At 46.9% G+C, this 27,596-nt stretch overlaps 1 long non-coding RNA gene across 1 annotated transcript; it reads left to right on the top strand.

Annotated features, from left to right (window-relative positions):
- Positions 1–1,385: 1,385 nt before the first annotated feature.
- LOC137361285 (uncharacterized) lies at positions 1,386–26,312 on the top strand. Its single transcript, XR_010972144.1, has 3 exons — positions 1,386–1,496; positions 13,468–13,728; positions 26,285–26,312. It is a non-coding gene; the product is annotated as an uncharacterized lncRNA (long non-coding RNA).
- The last annotated feature ends 1,284 nt before the right edge of the window (positions 26,313–27,596 follow it).

The following is a 27,596-nucleotide window of genomic DNA, read 5'->3' as shown; positions in this document are numbered from 1 at the left end:
AATCTCTTCTGTACATTCACCAAAGCCTCCATGTCTTTCCTAAAGTGTGGTTCCAGAATTGGACACAATACTGCAGCCGAGGACAAACTATTATTTTATAAATGTTTAACATCACTTCCTGACTTTTACACTCTATACCTGTTTATAAAGCTCAGGATCCCATCGGCTTTATTAACCCATCAACAAAGGGGGAAATTCTCCCAGAACAATTGATCAGTTCCCTTAGACATGAATCCGTGAGTCGTTCCGAGGCTGAAGGGAGGGTTTAGAGAGAACCCCAAACTGGTCATTTTTTGAAGCAGAAAACCATCAATGCATTGGCAGGGATATTAATAAAGCCCTTCGGAAGACAGGAGGAAGCCATTCGTCCCCTCGAGAATGTCCTGCCCATTCATTCAGGTCATGGCTGATTTGCTCCTTACCCACATCGAGCTGTCTCTGCTCCGAAAACATTAATACCCTTTCCGAACAAATCTCTACCGGCAATCAGGAATTAATGTCACTGCCTGTTAATACTGGGGAATTCCTTCCCTAAACCTCTCCGTCTCTCTATCTCTCATTCCTGCTTAAAGACGTTCCTTAAAACTAACCTCTTTGACCAAGCTTTTTGTCATCAGCCTTAATCTCAACTTCTGTGGGTTTGGTGTCAGATTTTGTTTTGTAATGCACCCTGTGCAGCGTCTTTGGGACTTTTTATTCCTCACCTTCTCCTTCACTCCGTCACTCTCTCTCTTTCTTTCTCTCCCTCACCCCCCTCCCTCTCTCTTTCTCCCCCTCACCTCTAAGACAAGTATATCCTTCCTTCAGTACTGAGACCAGGACTGTACACAATATTCCAGGTGTGGGCTCACAGAAATACCATCACACACCTAACTTGTGTCTTGCAAGTGATGGAAAAGCTTTGGGGAGTCAGGGGGTGAGTCACTTGTAGCCCAGTATTGATGTGATTTTGTCAGCTCAGTTCCTGGTCAATGTTTCCCCAGGATGTTGACGTTGGGGGATTCAGCGATGGGATAATGCTTTGAATGCCAAGGGGAGGTGGTTGGATTCTCTCTTGTTGCAGATGGTCATTGCCTGGCACTTGTGTGAGGTGAATGTTACTTGTCACTGGTCGGCCCAAACCTGAATGTTGTCTGGGTCTCGGTGCATGTGGCTCTGGATTGCTTCATTATCTGAGGCAAAATACTGTGGATGTTGGAAATCTGGAAATCATCGAGCTGAATCACTAACTCTGTTTTTCTCTCCACAGATGCTGCCTGACCTGCTCAGTATTTAAAGCACTTTCTGCTGGGATCTCAGCTGAAGATGGTTGAGCCTCGGACACTACCCTGAGGAACTCCTGCAGTGATGTCCTGGGACTGAGATGATTGACCTCCAACAACCACAACCATCTTCCTTTGTGCTCGGTATGTGTCCAACCAGCGGATTCCCACTGACTTCAGTTTTACTCGGGCTCCTCGATGTCACACACGGTCAAATGCTGCCTTGATGTTAAGGTCAGTCTCTCTTCCCAGTAGCAGACAGGAGTGAATCATTCCCTTTGACCCTTTGTACACTGAAGAAGCTGTGTTTCTTCACAGCCTGATACAGGACTGTACACGGCCGATTAATGTAGCCCATCAAACACTCCCAGAGCAGGTTCAGCACAGCTTAGGAACAGAGTACAGTTCCTTCAACATTCTCTCTCTGTCTTCCTCTCTCTGTCTCTCCCTCCTGCTATCTCTGACACGAGGAGAGAGACAGAGGGAGAGAGGGTTAGATATGCAGACAGAGAGAGTGTTGTGGAGAGGGACAAGGTTGGAGAGAGAGAGATTGCAGGGTCGATTGAAAGGGAGAATGTAAGAGAAATTAATTTGATGTAATCCTTCACTGCTGTGTGCACAAACATTTCAGAGATAGGTATGGAGACAGAAACATCGGGAGATATATCTGTCGCTCTCTCTGTCCCTCCATCTGTCTTTCCCTGTCTGTCACTACCTCTCTGTCCTTCTATCTCTGTCTCTATCTCTGTTCGTCCATCTGTCTTTCCCTCTACGTCTCTCCCTCTCTCTCCTTCTATCTCTGTCTCTCTCTCTCTCTATCTCTCCATGTGTCTTTCCCTCCCAGTCACTCCATCTCTCTCCTTCTATCTCTGTCTCTCTCTCTCTCTATCCCTCCATCTGTCCTTCCCTGCCTATCACTCCATCTCTCTCCCTGTCTCTCTCTCTCTGCCCCTCCATTTGTCTTTCCCTCCCTGACACTCCCTCTCTCTCCTTCTCTCTCTGTCTCTCTCTCTGTCTTTCCACCTGTATTTCCCTCCCTGTCTCTCCCTCTCTCTCCTTCCAACTCTGCCATTCTCTCTCTCTGTCTCTCCAACTGCCTTTCCCTCTCTGTCTCACCCACACTCTCCTTCTCTGTCTGTCTCTGCCTCTCTCTGCCTCACTCTCTGCCTCTCTCTCTGTCTCTCTGTCTCTGTCTCTCTCTCTCTGTCCCTCCATCTGCCTTTCCCTCCCAGTCACTCCTTCTCTCTCCTTCTATCTCTGCCTCTCTCTCTGTTCCACCATTTGTCTTTCCCTCTCTGTCACTCCCACTCTCCTTCTCTCTGTCTCTCCCTCTCCCTCCTTCACTTTCTCGCCGTCCCTCCATCTGTCTTTCCCATCATGTCACTCCCTCTCGCTCCTTCTATCTCAGTCTCTCTCTCAATCCCTCCATCTGTCTTTCCTTGCTGTCACTCCCTCTCTCTCCTTCTATCTCTGACCCTCTCTCTCTCTGTCCATCTGTCCTTCCCTCTCTGTCTCTCCCTCTCTCTCCTTCTCTCTCTGTCTCTCACTTTGTCCCTCCGTCTGTCTTTCCCTCCCTGTCACTCCCTCTCTCTCCTTCTATCTCTGTCTTTCTCTCTGTCTCTCCATCTGTCTTTCCCTCCCCATCACTCCCTCTCCTTCCATCTCTGCCTCTCTCTCTGTCTTTCCCTCCCAGTCACTCCTTCTCTCTCCTTCCATCTCTGCCTCTCTCTCTGTCTTTCCCTCCCAGTCACTCCTTCTCTCTCCTTCCATCTCTGTCTCTCTCTCTGTCCCTCCATCTGTCTTTCCCTCTCTGTTGCTCCCGCTCTCTCCTTCTATCTCTGTCTCTCTGTCTGTCCCTCCATCTGTCTTTCCCTCTCTGTTGCTCCATCTCTCTCCTTCTATCTCTGTCTCTCTGTCTGTTCCACCATTTGTCTTTCCCTCTCTGTCACTCCCACTCTCTTTCTCTCTGTCTCTTCCTCTCCCTCCTTCTCTCTCTCTCTATCCCTCCATCTGTCTTTCCCCCAATGTCACTCCCTCTCTCTCCTTCTATCTCTGTCTCTGCCTCTTCCTCTGTCTCTCTCTCTCTCGCTGTCCCTCCATCTGTCCTTCCCTCCCTGTCACTCCATCTCTCTCCTTCGCTCTCTCTCCCTCACTTTGTCCCTCCATCAGTCTTTCCCTCTCTGACACTCCCTCTCTCTCCTTCTATCTCTGTATCTCTCTCTGTCCCTCCATCTGTTTTTCCCTCTGTCAGCCCAATTCTCCTTCTCTGTCTCTCCCTCTCTCTCACTCTGTCCCTCCATCCGTCTTTCCCTCCCTGTCACTCCCTCGCTCTCCTGTCTCTATCTTTCTCCCTGTCTTTCCATCTGTATTTCCCTCCCTATCACTCTCTCTCACTCGTTCCATCTCTGCCTCTGTCCCTGTCCCTCCATCTGTCTTCCCACACCCTCCCATCACCCCATCTCTCTCCTTCTATCTCTGTCTCTATCTCTCTATCCCTCCATATGTCTTTCCCTCCCTGACACTCCCTCTCACTCCTTCTCTCTCTGTCTCTCTCTCTGTCCCTCCATCTGTCTTTCCCTCCCTGTCTCTCCCGCTCTCTCCCCCTCTCTGACGCTCCCGCTCTTCTCTTCCATCTCTGCCTCTCTCTCTCTCTGTCTCTCCATCTGTCTTTCCCTCTCTGTCTGTCCCTTTCTCTCCTTTCATCTCTGCCTCTCTCTCACTCTCTGCCCATCCATCTGTCTTTACCTCTCTGTCTCTCCCTCTCTCTCCATCTATCTCTGTCTCTCTCTCTCTGTCTTTCCATATGTCTTTCCCTTCCTGTCACTCCCTCTCTCTCCTTCCATCTCTGCCTCTCTCTCTCTCTGTCCCTCCAACTGCCTTTCCTTCTCTGTCTCATCCACACTCTCCTTCTCTCTCTTTCTCTGCCTCTCCCTCTGTCTCTCTGTCTCTCTCTCTCTGTCCCTCTATCTGCCTTTCCCTCCCAGTCACTCCCTCTCTCTCCTTCTATCTCTTTCTCTCTCTCTGTCCCTCCATTTGTCTTTCCCTCTCAGTTGCTCCCTCTCTCTCCTTCTATCTCTGTCTCTCTCTCTCTGTTCCACCATTTGTCTTTCCCTCTCTGTCACTCCCACTCTCCTTCTCTCTATCTCTCCCTCTCCCTCCTTCACTTTCTCGCCGTCCCTCCATCTGTCTTTCCCCCCATGTCACTCCCTCTCGCTCCTTCTATCTCAGTCTCTCTCTCTGTCCCTCCATTTGTCTTTCCCTCTCTGTTGCTCCCTCGCTCTCCTTCTATCTCTGTCTCTCTGTTCCACCATTTGTCTTACCCTCTCTGTCAATCCCACTCTCCTTCTCTCTATCTCTCCCTCTCCCTCCTTCACTTTCTCACCGTCCCTCCATCTGTCTTTCCCCCCATGTCACTCCCTCTCTCTCCTTCTATCTCTGACCCTCTCTCTCTCCGTCCGTCTGTCCTTCCCTCCCTGTCTCTCCATCTCTCTCCTTTTATCTCTGTCTCTCCATCTGTCTGTCCCTCTCTGTCTCTCCCTCTCTCTCCTTCTCTCTCTGTCTCACACTTTGTCCCTCCGTCTGTCTTTCCCTCCCTGTCACTCCCTCTCTCTCCTTCTATCTCTGTCTTTCTCTCTGTCTCTCCATCTGTCTTTCCCTCCCCATCACTCCCTCTCTCCCCTTCCATCTCTGTCTCTCCATCTGTCTTTCCCTCCCTGTCACTCCCTCTCTCTCCTTCCATCTCTGCCTCTCTCTGTTTCTCCAACTGCCTTTCCCTCTCTGTTTCTCCCAATCTCTCCTTCTCTCTCTGTCTCTGCCTCTCTCTCTGTCTCTCTCTCTGTCCCCCCATCTGTCTTTCCCTCTCTGTCTCACCCTCTCTCTCCTGCTATCTCTGTCTCTCTCTCTCAATCCCTCCATCTGTCCATCTGTCCTTCCCTCCCTGACACTCCCTCTCTCTCCTTCTCTCTCTGTCCCTCCATCTGTCTTTCCCTCCCAGTCTCTCCCTCTCTCTCCTTCCATCACTGTCTCTCTCTCTCTGTCTTTCCATCTGTCTTTCCCTTCCTGACATTCCCTCTCCCTCCTTCCATCTCTGCCACTCTCTCTCTCGCTCTGTCTCTCCAACTGCCTTTCCCTCTCTGTCTCTCCCAATCTCTCCTTCTCTCTTTGTCTCTGCCTCTCTCTCTGTCTCTCTCTCTCTGTCCCTCCATCTGTCTTTCCCTCTCTGTCTCTCCCTCTCTCTCCTTCCATCTCTGTCTCTCTCTCTCTATCTCTCCATCTCTCTTTCCCTCCCAGTCACTCCCTCTCACTCTTTCAATCTCTGTCTCTTCCTCTCTCTCCTTCTATCACTGTCTCTCTCACTGTCTTTCCATCTGTCCTTCCCTCCCTGTCACTCCCTCTCTCTCCTTCCATCTCTGCGTCTCTCTCTTTTTCTGTCTCTCCAACTGCCTTTCCCTCTCTGTCTCTCCCAATCTCTCCTTCTCTCTCTGCCTCTGCATCTCTCTCTGTCCCTCCATCTGTCTTTCCCTCTCTGTCTCTCCCTCTCTCTCCTTCCATCTCTGCCTCTCTCTCTGTCTCTCCATCTGTCTTTCCCTCTCTGTCTCTCCCTCTCTCTCCTTCTATCACTGTCTCTCTCTGTCTTTCCATCTGTCATTCCCTCCCTGTCACTCCCTCTCTCTCCTTCCATCTCTGCCCCTCTCTCTCTCTGTCTCCAACTGCCTTTCCCTCTCTGTCTCTCCCTCTCTCTCCTTCTATCTCTGTCTCTCTCTCTCTATCTCTCCCTCTCTCTTTCCCTCCCTGTCACTCCCTCTCTCTCCTTCCATCTCTGCCTCTCTCTCTTTCTCTGTCTCTCCATCTGTCTTTCCCTCTCTGTCTCTCCCTCTCTCTCCTTCAATCTCTGTCTCTCCCTCTCTCTCCTTCTATCACTGTCTCTCTCACTGTCTTTCCATCTGTCCTTCCCTCCCTGACACTCCCTCTCTCTCCTTCTCTCTCTGTCTCTCTCTCTGTCCATCCATTTGTCTTTCCCTCCCTGTCTCTCCCTCTGTCTCCTTCCATCTCTGCACCTCTCTCTGTCTCTCCATCTGTCTTTCCCTCTCTGTCTCTCCCTCTCTCTCCTTCTACCACTGTCTCCTTCTCTCTGTCTTTCCATTTGTCATTCCCTCCCTGTCACTCCCTATCTCTCCTTCCATCTCTGCCTCTCTCTCTCTCTCCAACTGCCTTTCCCTCTCTGTCTCTCCCAATCTCTCCTTCTCTCTCTGTCTCTGCCTCTCTCTCTGTCTCTCTCTCTGTCCCTCCATCTGTCTTTCCCTCTCTGTCTCTCTCTCTCTATCTCTCCATCTCTCTTTCCCTCCCAGTCACTCCCTCTCTCTCCTTCTATCACTGTCTCTCCATCTGTCTTTCCCTCCCCGTCACTCCCTCTCTCTACTTCCATCTCTGCCTCTCCCGCTGTCTCTCCATCTGTCTTTCCCTCTCTGTCTCTCCCTCTCTCTCCTTCTTTCACTGTCTCTCTCCCTCTGTCTTTCCATCTGTCTTTCCCTCCCTGTCTCTCCCTCTCTCTCCTTCCATCTCTGCCTCTATCTCTCTCTCTGTCCCTCCATCTGCCTTTCCCTCTCTGTCTCTCCCAATCTCTCCTTCTCTCTCGTTCTCTGCCTCTCTCTCTGTCTCTCTCTCTGTCCCCCCATCTGTCTTTGCCTCTCTGTCTCTCCCTCTCTCTCCTTCAATCTCTGTCTGTCTCTCTCTATCTCTCCATCTCTCTTTCCCTCCCAGTCACTCCCTCTTTCTCCTTCAATCTCGGTCTCTCCCTCTCTCTCCTTCGATCACTGTCTCTCCCTCTCTGTCTTTCCATCTGTCTTTCCGTCCCTGTCACTCCCCCTCTCTCCTTCCATCTCTGCCCCTCTCTCTTTCTCTCTGTCTCTCCAACTGCCTTTCCCTCTCTGTCTCTCCCAATCTCTCCTTCTCTCTCTCTGTCTCTCTCTCTGTCCCTCCATCTGTCTTTCCCTCTCTGTCTCTCCCTCTCTCTCCTTCTGTCTCTGTCTCTCTCTCTCTCCATCCCTCCATCTGTCCAATGGTCCTTCCCTTCCTGTCACTCCATCTCTCTCCTTCTCTCTCTGTCTCTCTCTTGGTCTCTCCATCTGTCTTCCCACCCAGCCCCATCACTCCATCTCTCTCCTTCTATCTCTGTCTCTCTCTCTCTCTGTCCCTCCATCTGCCCTTCCTTCACTGTCACTCCATCTCTCTCCTCTCTCTGTCTCTCACTCTGTCCCTCCATCTGTCTTTCCCTCTCTGTCACTCCCTCCCTCTCCTTCTATCTGTCTCTATCTCTGCTATCACTGACACTAGGAGAGAGACAGAGGGACGGAGGGTTAGATATGAAGGCATAGAGAGGGCTGTTGAGAGAGACAAACTTGGAGAGAGAGAGAGATTGTTGAGTTGGATGAAGAGGATAATGTAAGATATATTAACTTGATTTAATCCTTCACTGCTGTGTACACAAACATATTTGAGATAGGTATGGAGAGAAAAAAAACATCGGGAGAGGGAGGAATGCAGATGAAGTTGGGGCCCAGGCGGACACTTTTGATGATCCAGAAGGAATAGCCTCCATTTTAAATATTCAGCCAGCTATTCCACTGTGGGAACCATCACACCCTCATGATATTGTTTGTGGAAATTTCATGCTGGCTTATTGGTTAATTTTTAAACCTGTGATTGATAGATTCTTGTTAAACAAATGTACTAAGAGAAAAGGGGCAAAGGTAGGATATATGGTGTAAGTTTGATCACAGATCAGCCCTGATCTCATTGAATGCAGGAACAGAGTTGTGAATTGCATCCTCCTCTTCCAATATCCCCTGTTAAATATCCTTCTTTCTCTGTCAGTCACCCTGTCAGTCTATGTCTCTCTGTTTCTCTCTTTCTGTCTCTCTCCCTGTCTCTATCGGACAGTGTAGAGTGAGATTCACTCTGTATCCACCCCATGATGTTCCTGTCCTGGGACTGTTGGATGGGACAGTGTAGAAGGAGCATTACTCTGTATCTAATCCATGCTGTACCTGTCTGGGGAATGTTGATGGGAGAGTGGAAACAGAGAGGTCTGGGACCAGGGTCCTCATGGGGAGGACTTAATGGTGCCTCCTAATTGACCAGTTAGCAATATTGTTGCTCCAGGGATGAAAGGGACATTGGCTGAGTGGATACGACATTGGCTGAGAGAGTGGACAATGGTTGTTTCAGACTGGAGGGAGGTATACAGTGGAGGTTTATATTAGGACCACTGATCTTTTTGATATATACTAATGACTTGGACTTGTGTTTACAGGCATAACTTCAATGTTTGCCAATGTTTGTGTCATCTGCAATGTAATAAACAGGGAAGGGACTAGTAGCAGACTTCAGGAGGAGAGAGGCAGTCTGGTGAAATGGAACACACAAGAACAAATGAATTAGGAGCAGGAGTAGGCCATTCGGCCCCTCGAGCCTGCTCTGCCATTCAATGGCTGATCTGATTGTGAACTCAACTCCACTTTCCTGTCTGTGTCCCATAACCCTTGACTCCCTCATTGATCAAAAATCTATCGAACTCAGCCTTGAATATATTCAATGATCCAGCCTCAACTGCTCTCTGGGGAAGAGAATTCTACTGTCTGACCCCCCTCTGAGAGAAACACATTTCCCCTCATCTCAGTTTTAAATGGGACGTCCCTAATTTTTAAACTGTGTCCCCTAGTTCTAGTCTCCCCAACAAGGGGAAACATCCTCTCAGCATCCACCCTGTCCAGTCCCCTCGGGACCTGAGATGTTTCACTCAGATCACCTCTCATTCTTCTAAACTCCAGTGAGTGTAGACCCAACCTGTTCAACCTTTCCTCATAAGATAACCCCTTCATCCCAGGAATCAGCCCAGTGAACCTTCTCTGAACTACTTCGAATGCAATTATATAATTTCTTCAGTAAGGAGACCAAAAGTGTCCAAAATCCTGCAGACGTCGTCTAACTTATGCCCTGTACAGCTGTAACAACACTTCCCTACTTTGATATTCTCTTCACCTTGCAATAAACAACAACATTCCATTTGCCTTCCTAATCACTCGCTGTAGCTACACGGTAACATTTTGTGATTCATGTACCAGGACACCCAGATCCCTCTGTACCGTACAGTTCTGCAGTCTCTCTCCATTTCAATAATATACTGATTTTTATTCTTCCTGCTAAAGTGGACAAGCTCACATTTTCCCACATTGTACTCCATCTGACAATTTTTTGCTCACTCACTTAACCTATCGAAATCTCTTTGTAGACACTTTATGTCCTCTTGACAGCTTACTATCCAACCTATCATTGGACAGACACAGGGCAGGTTAACTTCAATGCTGAGAAATGTGAAGTGATGCATTTTGGAAGGAAGACTGAGTGATATAAACTAAATGGTACAATGTTAGAATGGGTGACAGGACAGAGAGATCTGGGATTTCATCAATGTTACCTGTTCTACCCAAAAGCTCAATTTGGGGCTTGGAATCTGTGAGTTGAATTTAGCTTCATCCTGAAAAGTGTTAGCAAACGTGTTGGGAAATGTGTCAAAAGCTGTTTCCATTCAGACATTCCTGCATTGTGGAAGTGTGAGTTATCTTTGCAGAGACAGGAAATAGTGTTGTTTGAATGGACCTGCAGGTTTTAGTTGATGCAATAAGGTGAGAATTTGAATTGTGTCCCTTCCAGATACACAGAATTGAAGGTATTTACAGAACACCACATGAAGTAGTTTACCAATGTCTGACAAACTTCAAAGACTTCAAACACATGGAAGAAGAGGAGAAGGGAACAATATACAAAACCTCAGTCAGTCAGACAACAGCAGGAGGAAAATTAATCTCTTTTTATGGGTTTTAATTTGAAGGCCTGAGCTGATGATTGAAAAAGTAGGAGTTCAAATCCCACGCTGGGCTGTTGTGAATTTGAATTTTGTTTTTTCTAAAAATAAACATAAATCTGGAATTAAAAACCCTCTAGGTTGGAATGATTCACTCCTGTCTACTAGTGCAAAGCCCGTGTGTGTCTCAGTTTTGCTGTATTTATTCACGATTTAAGATGATGTGGTAGAATGCAACATACCCAAGTTTACCAATGACACAAAAATAGGCAGCATTGTAAGCAGTGTAGCTGGAAGCAGAACAATGCAAAGAGATATCTGAAGTGAATGGTTAAAACTGTGGTAGATAGATTTCCATGTCAGTAAAAAAGACTAGAACAGAGTATTTTATAAATGGTGAAAAGATAGAAACACTGGAGGTTCAAAGAGACTTGAGGGGTCCATGTCCATTTGAGTGCAGTGTAGTTTTACCAGAATGATAACTGGACTCCAAGGGTTAAATTACGAGGTGATATTACACAACCTGGGGATTTATTCCCTGGAATTTAGGAGGATCAAGGTGATTTGATCAAAGTTGTTGAGATATTAAGGGGAACTGATGGGGTCATTTGAGAGAAACTATTTCGGCAGCTTTGGAATATAGGAACAGGAGTAGGCCATTCAGCCCATCGAGCCTGCTCCGCCATTCAATACTATCATGGCTGATCATCCACTTCAATGTGTTTTTCCCAGACTATCCTCATATCCCTTTATGACATTGGTATTCAGCAATCTGTCAATCTCTGCTTTAAACATACTCAATGACTGAGCTTCCACAGCCCTCTGGGATAGAGAATTCCGAAGATTCACAACCCTCTGAGTAATGACATTTCTCCTCATCTCTGTCCCAAGTGGCTTCCCCCTTATTTTGAAATTGTGTCCCCTGGTTCTAGACTCCTCAACCAGGAGAAACATCTTACTTACATCTACCCTGTCTATCTGTAATGTTCCCCAAGGGTCTCCACACAGCCTGTCTCCCCGTCCCCCTGCTTCTAAAGTGTCTCAGGGTCTCCTGGCACTTTCTATCTCTCTGCTTCTGTCTCTATCCCTCAGTATCTCTCTGTTGCTCTACCTCTGTTCCTCTCTCTCTGTCTATCACTCTCTCCCACCATGTTGGTTATCATTGGGGGTTGAGTTAAATCACAGACAAAATAAACACTTCACCTGTCTGCCCCGGAATAAATAGCAAAATGTGTGGATATTTTATGTCTGTATTCAGACAATATAGACAGGAGTGTATATTATATGATGGGATGCTGCAAATCGATTTACACTGGTACTGTTGGAAAAACAACTTAAAAAGAATTATTCACAAGTCTAGTCCAACTTAACGACAGATTTGACCCGATAAGGTAATAAATGCCAAAAGTCTGGAGTTTTTTGGAAAACGTTAAGCTTTACTCTGTCTGGCTTTCAGAAATTAAACATGACACATGCACTGCAAGATTAAAGATTATACATAGGTTAGGTTACATAGAATTTTGGAAGGACTAACAAGGCTAGGGAATATCCAATGAATGGTAGGATCATAGGAAGTACCGAGTGTCAGAGGGATCTTGGTGTACTTGTCCATAGATCACTGAAGGCTGCAGCGCAGGTAGACAAGGTGGTGAGGAAGGTATATGGGATACTTGCCTTTATTAGTTGAGGCATAGAATATAAGAACAGGGAGGTTATGATGGAGCTGTATAAAACACTGGTTAGGCCACAGCTGGAGTACTGTGTACAGTTCTGGGCACCACACTATAGGAAGGATGTGATTGCACTGGAGAGGATGCAGAGGAGATTGACCAGGATGTTGCCTGGGCTGGAGCATTTCAGCTATGAAGAGAGACTGAAAAGGCTGGAGTTGTTTTCCTTAGAGCAGAGAAGGCTGAGGGGGGACCTGATTGAGGTGTACAAAATTATGAGGGGCATTGATAGGTTAGATAGGAAGAAACTTTTTCCCTTCGCGGAGGGGTCAATAACCAGGGGGCATAGATTGAAGGTAAGGGGCAGGAGGTTTAGAGGGGATTTGAGGAAAATATTTTTCTCCTGGAACGTTATTGGATGATTTGTTGAAGGTTTACAAAATAATACGGGAAACTGATATGGTGGACTGAGAGTAAATATTCCCTTTGGCTGCAGAGTCAGGAACTTGGGGTATAGTCAAAAATATAAACAGTGGCCACTTTGACTTCATCCCATCGTGTCGTATGTACATTCTCACATATAGCAGGTATAGCAGCACATATATAACAGGATAACAGGTATAACTGTAGTTATAGTATTCAGCTGAAAATTGATCAGTTACATTGTTATTTCAGTCCATATTTACAGTACACACGGTACCTTACTGTTGTAATAAAGTCATATAGTGTCTATTCATCCCACTGGGGCAAAATGTCACTGGCTCAACATTCTCACCAAATACTAAAGCATTCCACAATGCAAGACTCACAAATTCAACACAAGTTTCCTTTTCTGAGTCTCGCTGGTCTGTTCTGATTCTCTGAGGGATTACTGATGCTTATCCTCCACATGAGCAGTTGTCCTAATCCCGTGTGCCTGTCCTGCTCCCAAACCCGGCATCCACTTACATTAAGGCAAGTGATACAGGAGCGTCTCAGTGACTGAGGCAGGTGAGTCTTGAGGCTGAGCCGGGGACAGTGAGTGACCCGGGTTAATCCGACACTCCAGGGACAGTTTAAACTGAACTGTACTCTGTATCTAACCCGTGCTGTACCTTCTCTGAGATTGTTTTCTGGGGCAGTGCAGACGAGGAGAGTTATTCCTTACCCATTTTAAACATGGAGAAGTGAATATCCAAGAGATTGTTTTAAATGTGATGAGGGTTTCTGCCTCTACCATCCTTTAGAGTTATAGAGAGATACAGCACTTATACAGGCCCTTCGGCCCGCCCAGTCTGTGCCGGCCATCAACCACCCATTTTATACTAATCCTTTCAGGCAGTGAGTTCCAGACACCCACCAGCCACTGGGTGAAGAAACTATTGATGTGTTTCGTTCAGTTAAGTTTGATGTCAATGTTTCCCCAGGATGTTGACGCTGGGGGATTCAGTGATGGGATAATGCTTTGAATGCCAAGGGGAGGTGGTTGGATTCTCTCTTGTTGCAGATGGTCATTGCCTGGCACTTGTGTGACGTGAATGTTACTTGCCACTGCTCGGCCCAAACCTGAATGTTGTCCGGGTCTTGGTGCATGTGGCTCTGGATTGCTTCATTATCTGAGGCAAAATACTGTGGATGCTGGAAATCTGGAAAGCATCGAGCTGAATCACTAACTCTGTTTCTCTCTCCACAGATGCTGCCTGACCTGCTCAGTATTTAAAGCACTTTCTGCTGGGATCTCAGCTGAAGATGGTTGATCCTCGGACACTACCCTGATAAACTCCTGCAATGAAGTCCTGGGACTGAGATGATTGACTTCCAGCAACCAAAACCATCTTCCTTTGTGCTCGGTATGTGTCCAACCAGTGGAGAAATTTCCCCCGATTCCCACTGACTTCAGTTTTACTCGGGCTCCTCGATGTCACACTCGGTCAAACGCTGCCTTGATGTTAAGGTCAGTCTCTCTTCCCAGTAGCAGACAGGAGTGAATCATTCCCTTTGACCCGTTGTACACTGAACAAGCTGTGCTTCTTCACAGCCTGATACAGGACTGTACATGGCCGATTAATGTAGCCCATCAAACACTCCCAGAGCAGGTTCAGCACAGCTTAGGAACAGAGTACAGTTCCTTCAACATTCTCTCTCTGTCTCTCCCTCCTGCTATCTCTGACATTAGGAGAGAGACTGAGGGAGAGAGGGTTAGATATGAAGGCAGAGAGAGGGCTGTAGAGAGGGACAAATTTGGAGAGAGAGAGATTGTTGAGGTGGATGAAAAGGATAATGTAAGATATATTAATTTGATGTAATCCTTCACTGCTGTGGACACAAACATATAAGAGATAGATATGGAGAGAAAAAAACATCGGGAGAGTGGGAAATGCAGACAATGTTGGGGCCCAGGCGGATAATGTTGATGATCCAGAAGGAACAGTCTCCATTTTAAACATCCAGCAAGCTATTCCACTGTGGGAGCCATCACACCCAAACAGACATAGACACACACACAAACACACAGAAATACCCACACAATTATATTGGTTGTGCAAATTTCATGCTGACTTATTGGTTAATTTTTAAATCTGTGATTGATAGATTCTTGTTAACCAAAGGTATTAAGAGATAAGGGGCAAAGGCAGGATATATGGTGTAAGTTACATCACAGATCAGCCAAGATCTCATTTGATGCCGGAACAGGGCTGTGGGGTTGAATTGCATCCTCCTCTTCCAATATCCCCTGTTAAATATCCTTCTTTCTCTTTTAGTCACCCTGTCAGTCTATGTCTCTCTGTTTCTCTCTCTCTCTCTCTCTCTGTCTGTCTCTATCGGACAGTGCAGAGTGAGATTCACTCTGTATCCACCCCATGATGTTCCTGCCCTGGGAGTGTGTGATGGGACAGTGTAGAGGGAAATTTACTCTGTGTCAAACCCAACATTGTGCTTAGCTTGGGAATATTTAATAGGACAGTGTAGCTGGAGATTTACTCTGTATCCCTGGAATTTTGAAGGCTCAGGTGTGATTTGATGATTGTTTTCAAGATAATAAGGGAAACTGATGGGGTAGACAGAGAGTAACAATTCCCACTGGCTGCAGAGTCTAGAACATGGGGGCATAGTCTAAAAATATAAACCTAGTCTAAAAACCTTTCAGGAGTGAAATGAAGAAACACTTCAACACACCAGGTGTGGTATCAGTTTGGAACTCTCTTCCACAAACAGCAATTGATGCTGAGACACTTGTTAATTTTTAAATCTGAGTTTGATAGATTTTTGTTAACCAAAGGTATTAAGGGGCAAAGATAGGTACATGGAGTTAGATCACAGATCAGCCATGAGATCATTGAATGACAGAACAGGGTTGAGGGGCCAAATGGCCTCCTCCTCTTCCTCTGTCCTACGACAAATATCCTGCGATCACGCTCTGTGTCTTGGTCTCTGTCTCCCTCTTTGTCTCTCTTTCTGTCTGTCTGTCTGTCTCTCTCTCTCTCCTCTCATCTGTGGAAATCCACACACATCAGTCAGCCATTTTAGGTTCATTTTCAGTGGCCATTTTATGTTCCCACAACACTGGGACATTTATCGCTGTCTATCCCAAACCATCTCTCTTTGTCGTCTATTTGTGTTCTCCTCACAGCTTATTGTCCCTCCTAACCTAGTATCTCTCTCCTTTGCTCTGTCTCACTCACGCACTCTCCCCCCTCTCTCTCCCCCCCCATTTCTCTCTCCCCCCATTTCTCTCTTCCTCCCCCAAACCCCCCCCCCCGCCGCAATCTCTCTTTAAGTGTCCTGTTATCACATCCTTTATTATAGATTCAACCATTTTCCCTATGACTGATGTTAGACGAACAGGTCTTTAGTTCCCTATTTTCTCCCTCCTTCCTTTTGTAGATAGTGGGGTTACATTTGCTACCTTCTAATCTGCCTCTCTCACTCTGCCTCTCTCACACTGCCTCTGTCCCTCGCTATCTGTCTTTCCCCCCTCTCTCTCTCTCTATCTCTCCCTCTCTCTCTTTTTCTCTCTCTCGCTCGATCTCTACCTCTCTCTCTCTACCTCTGTCCACGTCTCAATTTGTGCCTCCCTCACACCATCTCTCCCTCTCTCTGTCTCTCTCTATCTTTCTGTCTGCCTCTCTCTCTCTGCCTCTCTCTCTCTCTCTGCCTCTCTCTCTCTCTCTGTCACTCCCTCTCTCTCTTTCGCTGCCTCTGTCCACGTCTGAGTTTGTGTCGACTCCACACCATCTCTCCCTCCCTCTCTCCCTCCCTCTCTCTCTCTCTTTCTCCCTCTCTCCCTCCCTCTCTCTCTCTGTCTCTGTCTCAGAGTTACAGCTCAGATGATTAACCTCTTTATCCATGTGTTATGAACACGGGACTTTGTCTCTCTCCCATTTTCCAGGATGTTGCCAGGACTGGAGAATTGTAGCTATGAGGATAGGCAGGGGTTGTTGTCCTTGGAAAAGAGAAGGCTGAGGGGAGATCTGATTGAAATGTACAAAATGTTGAGGGTCCTGGATAGAGTGGAGGTGAAGGGCAGAGAACCATAGCAGAAAGGTCAGTGACGAAGGGGCAGAGATTTAAAGTGATTGGCAGAAAAATTAGAGGGGAGTTGAGGAAAATCTTTTTCACCCAGAGGGTCGCAATGGTCTGGAACTCACTGCCTGAAAGGGTAGTTGAGGCAGAGACCCTCAACTCATTCAGAAGGAGTCTGGATAGACACCTCAAGTGCGGTAAGCTGCAGGGCTCCAACCAAATGCTGGAAGGTGGGATTAGAATCGGTTGATCGTTTTTCGGCTGGCACAGAGAGGATGGGCCAAGTGGCCTCTTTCTGTGCCTTAAAATTTCTATGTTGCCCTCGCCAACTCTATTTTTCCCTCTGTTACCCTCTGAATCCCAGTCTCTCCCTCTCTGTTACTCTCTGAATCCCAGTCTCTCCCTCTCTGTTACCCTCTGAATCCCAGACTCTCCCTCTCTGTTACCCTCTGAATCCCAGTCTCTCCCTCTCTGTTACCCTCTGAATCCTAGACTCTCCCTCTCTGTTACCCTCTGAATCCCAGTCTCTCCCTCTATGTTTCCCTCTGAATCCCAGTCTCTCCCTCTCCATTACCCTCTGAATCCCAGTCTCTCCCTCTCTGTTACCCTCTGAATCCAAGACTCTCCCTCTCTGTTACCCTCTGAATCCCAGTCTCTCCCTCTCTGTTACCCTCCCGATCCCAGTCTTTCCCGCTCTGTTACCCTCTGAATCCCAGACTCTCCCTCTCTGTTACCCTCTGAATCCCAGTCTCTCCCTCTCTGTTACCCTCTGAATCCCAGCCTCTCCCTCTCTGTTACCCTCTGAATCCCAGTCTCTCCCTCTTTGTTACCCTCTGAATCCCAGTCTCTCCCTCTATGTTTCCCTCTGAATCCCAGTCTCTCCCTCTCCATTACCCTCTGAATCGCAGTCTCTCCCTCTCTGTTACCCTCTGAATCCAAGACTCTCCCTCTCTGTTACCCTCTGAATCCCAGTCTCTCCCTCTCTGTTACCCTCCCGATCCCAGTCTTTCCCGCTCTGTTACCCTCTGAATCCCAGACTCTCCCTCTCTGTTACCCTCTGAATCCCAGTCTCTCCCTCTCTGTTACCCTCTGAATCCCAGTCTCTCCCTCTCTGTTACCCTCTGAATCCCAGTCTCTCCCTCTATGTTTCCCTCTGAATCCCCGTCTCTCCCTCTCCGTTACCCTCTGAATCCCAGCCGCTCCCTCTCTGTTACCCTCTGAATCCAAGTCTCTCCCTCTCTGTTACCATCTGAATCCCAGACTCTCCCTCTCTGTTACCCTCTGAATCCCAGTCTCTCCCTCTCTGTCTCTCTCTCCCTCCCTCTCTGTTTCTTTCTCTCTCGCTGTCTCTCTCTGTCTCTCAGTGTCTCTCCCTCTCTCTCTCTCTGCCTCTGTCCACACCTCTGTCTCTCTCACACCATCTCGCCCTCCCTCTCTCTGTCTCTCCCTCTCTCTATCTCTCTCTCTCTCTCTCCTTTTACTTTGTCTCTCCCTATCTCCCTTTCTCACCCTCTGTCCATGACTCTGTTTACATCTCTCTCATTCTCTGTCTCTGCCTATCTCTCTCTCTCTCTCTCTCTGTCTCAGTCCATGACTCCATTTGTGGCTCCCTTACACCATCTCTCCCACTCTCTCTGTCTCTCTCTCTGTCCGTCCATCTGTCTTTCCCTCCCTGTCACTCCATCTCTCTCCTTCTCTCTCTGTCTCTCACTTTGTCCCTGTATCTGGCTTTCCCTTCCTGACACTCCCTCTCTCTCCTTCGCTTTCTGTCTCTGCCACTCTCTCTGTCTCTCTCTCTGTCCGTCCATCTGTCTTTCCCTCCCTGTCACTCCATCTCTCTCCTTCTCTCTCTGTCTCTCACTTTGTCCCTGTATCTGGCTTTCCCTTCCTGACACTCCCTCTCTCTCCTTCGCTTTCTGTCTCTGCCACTCTCTCTGTCTCTCTCTCTGTCCGTCCATCTGTCTTTCCCTCCCTGTCACTCCATCTCTCTCCTTCTCTCTCTGTCTCTCACTTTGTCCCTGTATCTGGCTTTCCCTTCCTGACACTCCCTCTCTCTCCTTCGCTTTCTGTCTCTGCCACTCTCTCTGTCTCCCTCTCTGTCTCTCCGTCTCACTCCTTCTATCTCTGTCACTCCCGCTCTCTCTCTGTCTCTCGCTCTGTCCAACCATCTGTCTTTCCTTCTCTGTCTCTCCGTCTCTCTCCTTCTATCTATCTCTCCATCTGTCTTCCCTCTCTGTCTCTCCCTCTCTCTCCTTCTCTCTCTGCCTCTCTCTCTGTCTCTCTCTCTGTCCCTCCATCTGTCTTCCACTCTCTGTCACTCCCTCTCTCTCCTTCCATCTCTGTCTCTCTCTCTGTTCCTCCATCTGTCTTCCCCCCGCGTCACTCCCTCTCTCTCCTTCTATCTCTTTCTCTGTCTCTCTGTCTGTCCCTCAGTCTGTCTTTCCCTCTCTGTCACTCCCTCACTCTCCTATCTCTGTCTCTCTCTCTCTATCCCTCCATCTGTCCTTCCCTCCCTGTGACTCCATTTCTCTCCCTGTCTCTCTCTCTGTCACTCCATCTGTCTTTCCCTCTCTGTCTCTCCACACTCTCCTTCTATCTCTGTCTCTCTCACTCTCTGTCTTTCCATCTGTCTTTCCCTCCCTGTCACTCCCTCTCTCTCCTTCCATCGCTGCCTCTCTCTCTCTCTGTCTCTCCAACTGCCTTTCCCTCTCTGTCTCTCCAACCCTCTCCTTCTCTCTCAGTCTCTGCCTCTCTCTATCCCTCCATCTGTCCTTCCCTCCCTGTCACTCCATCTCTCTCCTCTCTCTCTCTCTGTCCCTCCATCTGCCTTCCACCCCCCATCACTCCCTCTCTCTCCGTCTCTCTCTCTCTATCCCTTCATCTGACCTTCCCTCCCTGTCACTCCATCTCTCTCCTTCTCTCTCCGTCTCTCACTTTGTCCCTCCATCTCTCTTTCCCTCTCTGTCTCTCCCTCTCACTCCTTCTATCTCTGTCTCTCACTGTGTTCCTCCATCTGTCTTTCCCTCTCTGTCTCTCCCTCTCTCTACTTCTCTCTGTCTCTGCCTCTCTCTCTGTCTCTATCTCTGCCCCTCCAGCGGTCTTTCCCTCTCTGTCTCTCCTTCTATCTCTGTCTGTCCATCTGTCTTTCCCTCTCTGTCTCTCCCTCTCTCTACTTCTCTCTGTCTCTGCCTCTCTCTCTGCTCCTCCATCGGTCTTTCCCTCTCTGTCACTCCCTCTCTCCTTCTCTCTGTCTCTCCCTCTCTCTCCTTCTCTCTCTCTCTGTCCCTCCATCTGTCTTCCCCCCCGACTCTCCCTCTCTCTCCGTCTCTCTCTTTCTATTCCTCCATCTGACCTTCCCTCCCTGTCACTCCATCTCCCTCCTTCTCTCTCTGTCTCTCACTTTGTCCCTCCATCTGTCTTTCCCTCTCTGTCTCTCCCTCTCACTCCTACTCTCTCTGTCTCTCACTGTGTCCCTCCATCTGTCTTTCCCTCTCTGTCTCTCCCTCTCTCTCCTTCTATCTCTGTCTGTCCATCTGCCTTTCCCTCTCTGTCTCTCCCTCTCTCTCCTACTCTCTGTCTCTGCCTCTCCCTCTGTCTCTCTCTCTGTCTCTGTCCCTCCATCTGTCTATCCCTCACTTGCACTCCCTCTCTCTCTCCTTCTATCTCTGTCTCTCTCTTTGTCCCTCCACCTGTCTTTCACTCTCTGTCACCCTCTCTCTCCTTCTCTCTCACTCTGTCCCTCCATCTGTCTTTCCCTCCCTGTCAATCCCGCTCTCTCCTTACATCTCTGCCTCACTCTCTCTGTCCCTCCATCTGTCTTTCCCTCTCTGGCTCTCCGTCTCTCTCCTTCTCTCACTGTCTCTGCCTCTCTCTCTGTCCCTCCATCTGTCTTTCCCTCCCTGTCACTCTATCTCGCTCCTTCTCTCTTTGTCTTACACTCTGTCCCTCCATCTGTCTTTCCCTCCCTGACACTCCCTCTCACTCCTTCTCTCTCTGTCTCTCTCTCTGCTATCACTGACACTAGGAGAGCGACAGAGGGAGGGAGGGTTAGATATGACGGCAAAGAGAGGGCTGTAGTGAGGGACAAACGTGGAGAGAGAGAGATTGTTGAGGTGGATGAAGAGGATAATGTAAGATATAATAATTTGATGAAATCCTTCACTGCTGTGTACACAAACATATTTGAGATAGGTCTGGAGAGAAAACGAACATCGGGAGAGGGAGGAATGCAGATGAATTTGGGGCCCAGGCGGTCACTTTTGATGATCCAGAAGGAATAGCCTCCATTTTAAACATCCAGCAAGCTATTCCACTGTGGGAGCCATCACACCCAAACAGGCATAGACACAAACACACAAACACACAGAAATACCCACACAATGATATTGTTTGTGGAAATTTCATGCTGGCTTATTGGTTAACTTTTAAACCTGTGATTGATAGATTCTTGTTAAACAAATGTATTAAGAGATAAGGGGCAAAGGTAGGATATATGGTGTAAGTTTGATCACAGATCAGCCATGATCTCATTGAATGCCGGGACGGAGGTGTGGGGTTAAATTGCATCCTCCTCTTCCAATATCCCCTGTGAAATATCCTTCTTTCTCTCTCAGTCACCCTGTCAGTCTATGTCTCTCTGTTTCTCTCTTTCTGTCTCTCTCTCTGTCTGTTTCGGACAGTGTAGAGTGAGATTCACTCTGTATCCACCCCATGATGTTCCTGTCCTGGGACTGTTGGATGGGACAGTGTGGAAGGAGCAATACTCTGTATCTAATCCATGCTGTACCTGTCTGGGGAATGTTGATGGGAGAGTGGAAACAGAGAGGTCTGGGACCAGGGTCCTCATGGGGAGGACTTAATGGTGCCTCCTAATTGACCAGTTAGCAATATTGGTGCTCCAGGGATGAAAGGGACATTGGCTGAGTGGATACGACATTGGCTGAGAGAGTGGACAATGGTTGTTTCAGACTGGAGGGAGGTATACAGTGGAGGTTTATATTCGGACCACTGATCTTTTTGATATATACTAATGACTTGGACTTGTGTTTACAGGGCATAACTTCAATGTTTGCCAATGTTTGTGTCATCTGCAATGTAATAAACAGGGAATGGACTAGAAGCAGACTTCAGGAGGAGAGAGGCAGTCTGGTGAAATGGAACACACAAGAACAAATGAATTAGGAGCAGGAGTAGGCCATTCGGCCCCTCGAGCCTGCTCTGCCATTCAATGGCTGATCTGATTGTGAACTCAACTCCACTTTCCTGTCTGTGTCCCATAACCCTTGACTCCCTAATTGATCAAAAATCTATCGAACTCAGCCTTGAATATATTCAATGATCCAGCCTCCACTGCTCTCTGGGGAAGAGAATTCCACAGACTAACCACCCTCTGAGAGAAAAACATTTCTCCTCATCTCAGTCTTAAATGGGAGAGCCCTCATTTTAAACTGTGTCCCCTCGTTCTAGACTCCCCGACAAGGGGAAACATCCTCTCAGCATCCACCCTGTCCAGTCCCCTCGGGACCTGAGATGTTTCACTCAGATCACCTCTCATTCTTCTAAACTCCAGTGGGTATAGACCCAACCTGTTCAACCTTTCCTCATAAGATAATCCCTTCATCCCAGGAATCAGCCCAGTGAACCTTCTCTGAACTACTTCGAATGCAATTATAGAATTTCTTCAGTAAGGAGGCCAAAAGTGTCCACAATCCTGCAGACGTTGTCTAACTTATGCCCTGTACAGCTGTAACAACACTTCCCTACTTTGATATTCTATTCACCTTGCAATAAACAACAACATTCCATTTGCCTTCCTAATCACTCGCTGTAGCTACACGGTAACATTTTGTGATTCATGTACCAGGACACCCAGATCCCTCTGTACCGTACAGTTCTGCAGTCTCTCTCCATTTCAATAATATACTGATTTTTATTCTTCCTGCTAAAGTGGACAACCTCACATTTTCCCACATTGTACTCCATCTGACAATGTTTTGCTCACTCACTTAACCTCTGGAAATCTCTTTGAAGACACTTTATGTCCTCTTGACAGCTTACTATCCAACCTATCATTGGACAGACACAGGGCAGGTTAACTTCAATGCTGAGAAATGTGAAGTGATGCATTTTGGAAGGAAGACTGAGTGATATAAACTAAATGGTACAATGTTAGAATGGGTGACAGGACAGAGAGATCTGGGATTTCATCAATGTTACCTGTTCTACCCAAAAGATCAATTTGGGGCTTGGAATCTCTGAGTTGAATTTAGCTTCATCCTGAAAAGTGTTAGCAAACGTGTTGGGAAATGTGTCAAAAGCTGTTCCCATTCAGACATTCCTGCATTGTGGAAGTGTGAGCTATCTTTGCAGAGACAGGAAATAGAGTTGTTTGAATGGACCTGCAGGTTTTAGTTGATACAATAAGGTGAGAATTTGAATTGTGTCCCTTCCAGATACACAGAATTGAAGGTATTTACAGAACACCACATGAAGTAGTTTACCAATGTCTGACAAACTTCAAAGACTTCAAACACATGGAAGAAGAGGAGAAGGGAACAATATACAAAACCTCAGTCAGTCAGACAACAGCAGGAGGAAAATGAATCTCTTTTTATGGGTTTTAATTTGAAGGCCTGAACTGATGATTGAAAAAGTTGGAGTTCAAATCCCACACTGGGCTGTTGTGAATTTGAATTTTGTATTTTCTAAAAATAAACATAAATCTGGAATTAAAAAACCTCGAGGATGGAATGATTCACTCCTGTCTACTAGTGCAAAGCCCGTGTGTGTCTCAGTTTTGCTGTATTTATTAACGATTTAAGATGATGGGGTAGAATGCAACATACCCAAGTTTACCAATGACACAAAAATAGGCAGCATTGTAAGCAGTGTCGCTGGAAGCAGAACAATGCAAAGAGATATCTGAAGTGAATGGTTAAAACTGTGGTAGATAGATTTCAATGTCAGTAAAAAAGACTAGAACAGAGTACTTTATAAATGGTGAAAAGATAGAAACACTGGAGGTTGAAAGAGACTTTGGGGGGTCCATGTCCAATTGAGTGCAGTGTAGATTTACAAGAATGATAACTGGACTCCAAGGGTTAAATTACAAGGTGATATTACGCAAACTAGGGATTTATTGCCTGGAATTTAGGAAGATCAAGGTGATTTTATCAAAGTTGTTGAGATATTAAGGGGAACTGATGGGGTAGTTTGCGAGAAACTATTTCGGCAGCTTTGGAATATATGAACAGGAGTAGGCCATTCAGCCCATCGAGCCTGCTCCGCCATTCAATACGATCATGGCTGATCATCCACTTCAATGTGTTTGTCCCAGACTATCCTCATATCCCTTTATGTCATTGGTATTCAGCAATCTGTCAATCTCTGCTTTAAACATACTCAATGACTGAGCTTCCACAGCCCTCTGGGATAGAGAATTCCTAAGATTCACAACCCTCTGAGTAATGACATTTCTCCTCATCTCTGTCCCAAGTGGCTTCCCCCTTATTTTGAAATTGTGTCCCCTGGTTCTAGACTCCCCAACCCCCAGGAGAAACATCTTACCTGCATCTACCCTGTCTATCTATCAGGTTACCAAAGAGTCTCCACACAGCCTGTCTCCCCGTCCCCCTGCTTCTAAAGTGTCTCAGGGTCTCCTGGCACTTTCTATTTCTCTGCTTCTGTCTCTATCCCTCACTGTCTCTCTGTTCTCTCTCCATTTCTATCTCTCCCTATCTCTCTGTTACTCTACCTCTGTTCCTCTCTCTCTGTCTATCACTCTCTCCCACCATGTTGGTTATCATTGGGGGGCTGAGTTAAATCACAGACAAAATAAACACTTCACCTGTCTGCCCCGGAATAAATAGCAAAATTTGTGGATATTTTATGTCTGTATTCAGACAATATAGACAGGAGTGTATATTATATGATGGGATGCTGCAAATCGATTTACACTAGTACTGTCGGAAAAACAACTTCAAAAGAATTATTCACAAGTCTAGTCCAACTTAACGACAGATTTGACCCGATAAGGTAATAAATGCCAAAAGTCTGGAGTTTTTTGGAGTACGTTAAGCTTTACTCTGTCTGGCTTTCAGAAATTAAACATTACACATGCACTGCAAGATTAAAGATTATACATAGGTTAGGTTACATAGAATTTTGGAAGGACTAACAAGGCTAGGGAATATCCAATGAATGGTAGGATCATAGGAAGTACCGAGTGTCAGAGGGATCTTGGTGTACTTGTCCATAGATCACTGAAGGCTGCAGCGCAGGTAGACAAGGTGGTTAGGAAGGTATATGGGATACTTGCCTTTATTAGTTGAGGCATAGAATATAAGAACAGGGAGGTTATGATGGAGCTGTATAAAACACTGGTTAGGCCACAGCTGGAGTACTGTGTACAGTTCTGGGCACCACACTATAGGAAGGATGTGATTGCACTGGAGAGGATGCAGAGGAGATTGACCAGGATGTTGCCTGGGCTGGAGCATTTCAGCTATGAAGAGAGACTGAAAAGGCTGGAGTTGTTTTCCTTAGAGCAGAGAAGGCTGAGGGGGGACCTGATTGAGGTGTACAAAATTATGAGGGGCATTGATAGGTTAGATAGGAAGAAACTTTTTCCCTTAGCGGAGGGGTCAATAACCAGGGGGCATAGATTGAAGGCAAGGGGCAGGAGGTTTAGAGGGGATTTGAGGAAAAGATTTTTCTACCGGAAGGTTATTGTGTGATTTGATGAAGGTTTACAAAATAATAAGGGAAACTGATAGGGTGGACTGAGAGTAAATATTCCCTTTGGCTGCAGAGTCAGGAACTTGGGGCATAGTCTAAAAATATTAACAGTGGCCACTTTGACTTCATCCCGTCGTGTCGTATGTACATTCTCACATATAGCAGGTATAGCAGCACATATATAACAGGATAACAGGTATAACTGTAGTTATAGTATTCAGCTGAAAATTGATCAGTTACATTGTTATTTCAGTCCATATTTACAGTACACACGGTACCTTACTGTTGTAATCAAGTCATATAGTGTCTATTCATCCCACTGGGGCAAAATGTCACTGGCTCAACATTCTCACCAAATACTAAAGCATTCCACAATGCAAGACTCACAGATTCAACACAAGTTTCCTTTTCTGAGTCTCGCTGGTCTGTTCTGATTCTCTGAGGGATTACTGATGCTTATCCTCCACATGAGCAGTCGTCCTAATCCCGTGTGCCTGTCCTGCTCCCAAACCCGGCATCCGCTTACATTAAGGCAAGTGATACAGGAGCGTCTCAGTGACTGAGGCAGGTGAGTCTTGAGGCTGAGCCGGGCACAGTGAGTGACCCGGGTTAATCCGACACTCCAGGGACAGTTTAAACGGAGCTTTACTCTGTATCTAACCTGTGCTGTACCTTCTCTGAGAGTGTTTGATGGGGCAGTGCAGACGAGGAGAGTTATTCCTTACCCATTTTAAATATAGAGAAGTGAATATCCAAGAGATTGTTTTAAATGTGATGAGGGTTTCTGCCTCTACCATCCTTTAGAGTCATAGAGAGATACAGCACTTTTACAGGCCCTTCGGCCCACCCAGTCTGTGCCGGCCATCAACCACCCATTTTATACTAATCCTTTCAGGCAGTGAGTTCCAGACACCCACCAGCCACTGGGTGAAGAAACTATTGATGTGTTTCGTTCAGTTAAGTTTGATGTCAATGTTTCCCCAGGATGTTGATGCTGGGGGATTCAGTGATGGGATAATGCTTTGAATGCCAAGGGGAGGTGGTTGGATTCTCTCTTGTTGCAGATGGTCATTGCCTGGCACTTGTGTGACGTGAATGTTACTTGTCACTGGTCGGCCCAAACCTGAATGTTGTCTGGGTCTTGGTGCATGTGGCTCTGGATTGCTTCATTATCTGAGGCAAAATACTGTGGATGCTGGAAATCTGGAAAGCATCGAGCTGAATCACTAACTCTGTTTCTCTCTCCACAGATGCAGCTTGACCTGCTCAGTATTTCCAGTATTCTCTCCTGGGATCTCAGCTGAAGATGGTTGAGCCTCGGACACTACCCTGAGGAACTCCTGCAGTGATGTCCTGGGACTGAGATGATTGACCTCCAACAACCACAACCATCTTCCTTTGTGCTCGGTATGACTCCAACCAGCGGATTCCCACTGACTTCAGTTTTACTCGGGCTCCTCGATGTCACACTCGGTCAAACGCTGCCTTGATGTTAAGGTCAGTCTCTCTTCCCAGTAGCAGACAGGAGTGAATCATTCCCTTTGACCCTTTGTACACTGAACAAGCTCTGCTTCTTCACAGCCTGATACAGGACTGTACACGGCCGATTAATGTAGCCCATCAAACACTCCCAGAGCAGGTTCAGCACAGCTTAGGAATAGAGTATAGTTCCTTCAACATTCTCTCTCTGTCTCTCCCTCCTGCTATCTCTGACGCTAGGAGAGAGACAGAGGGAGAGAGGGTTAGTTATGAAGGCAGAGAGAGGGCTGTAGAGAGGGACAAAGTTGGAGAGAGAGAGATTGTTGAGGTGGATGAAAAGGATAATGTAAGATATATTAATTTGATGTAATCCTTCACTGCTGTGTACACAAACAGAAAGAGATAGATATGGCAGAAAAACACATCGGCAGAGAGGGAAATGTAGATGAAGTTGGGGCACAGGCAGATACATTTGATGATCCAGAAGGAACAGCCTCCATTTTAAACATCCAGTAAGCTATTCCACTGTGGGAGCCATCACACCCTCATGTTATTTGTTGTGCAAATTTCTTGCTGGCATATTGGTTAATTTTTAAAGCTGTGATTGATAGATTCTTGTTAACCAAAGGTATTAAGAGATAAGGGGCAAAGGCAGGATATATGGTGTACGTTACATCACAGATCAGCCAAGATCTCATTGGATGCCGGAACAGGATTGTGGGGTTAAATTGCATCCTCCTCTTCCAGTATCCCCTGTTAAATATCCTTCTTTCTCTTTTAGTCACCCTGTCAGTCTATGTCTCTCTGTTTTTCTCTTTCTGTCTCTCTCTGTCTCTATCGGACAGTGCAGAGTGAGATTCACTCTGTATCCACCCCATGATGTTCCTGCCCTGGGAGTGTGTGATGGGACAGTGTAGAGGGAAATTTACTCTGTGTCAAACCCAACATTGTGCTTGGCTTGGGAATATTTAATGGGACAGTGTAGTTGGAGATTTACCCTGTATCCCTGGAACTTTGAAGGCTCAGGTGTGATTTGATGATTGTTTTCAAGATAATAAGGGAAACTGATGGGGTGGACAGAGA

Source organism: Heterodontus francisci, unplaced genomic scaffold, assembly GCF_036365525.1.
Source record: "Heterodontus francisci isolate sHetFra1 unplaced genomic scaffold, sHetFra1.hap1 HAP1_SCAFFOLD_1417, whole genome shotgun sequence".
Taxonomy (NCBI): Eukaryota; Metazoa; Chordata; class Chondrichthyes; order Heterodontiformes; family Heterodontidae; genus Heterodontus; species Heterodontus francisci.
Note: the sequence above shows the minus strand (reverse complement) of the source record. Positions and strands in the feature narration are given on the sequence as shown.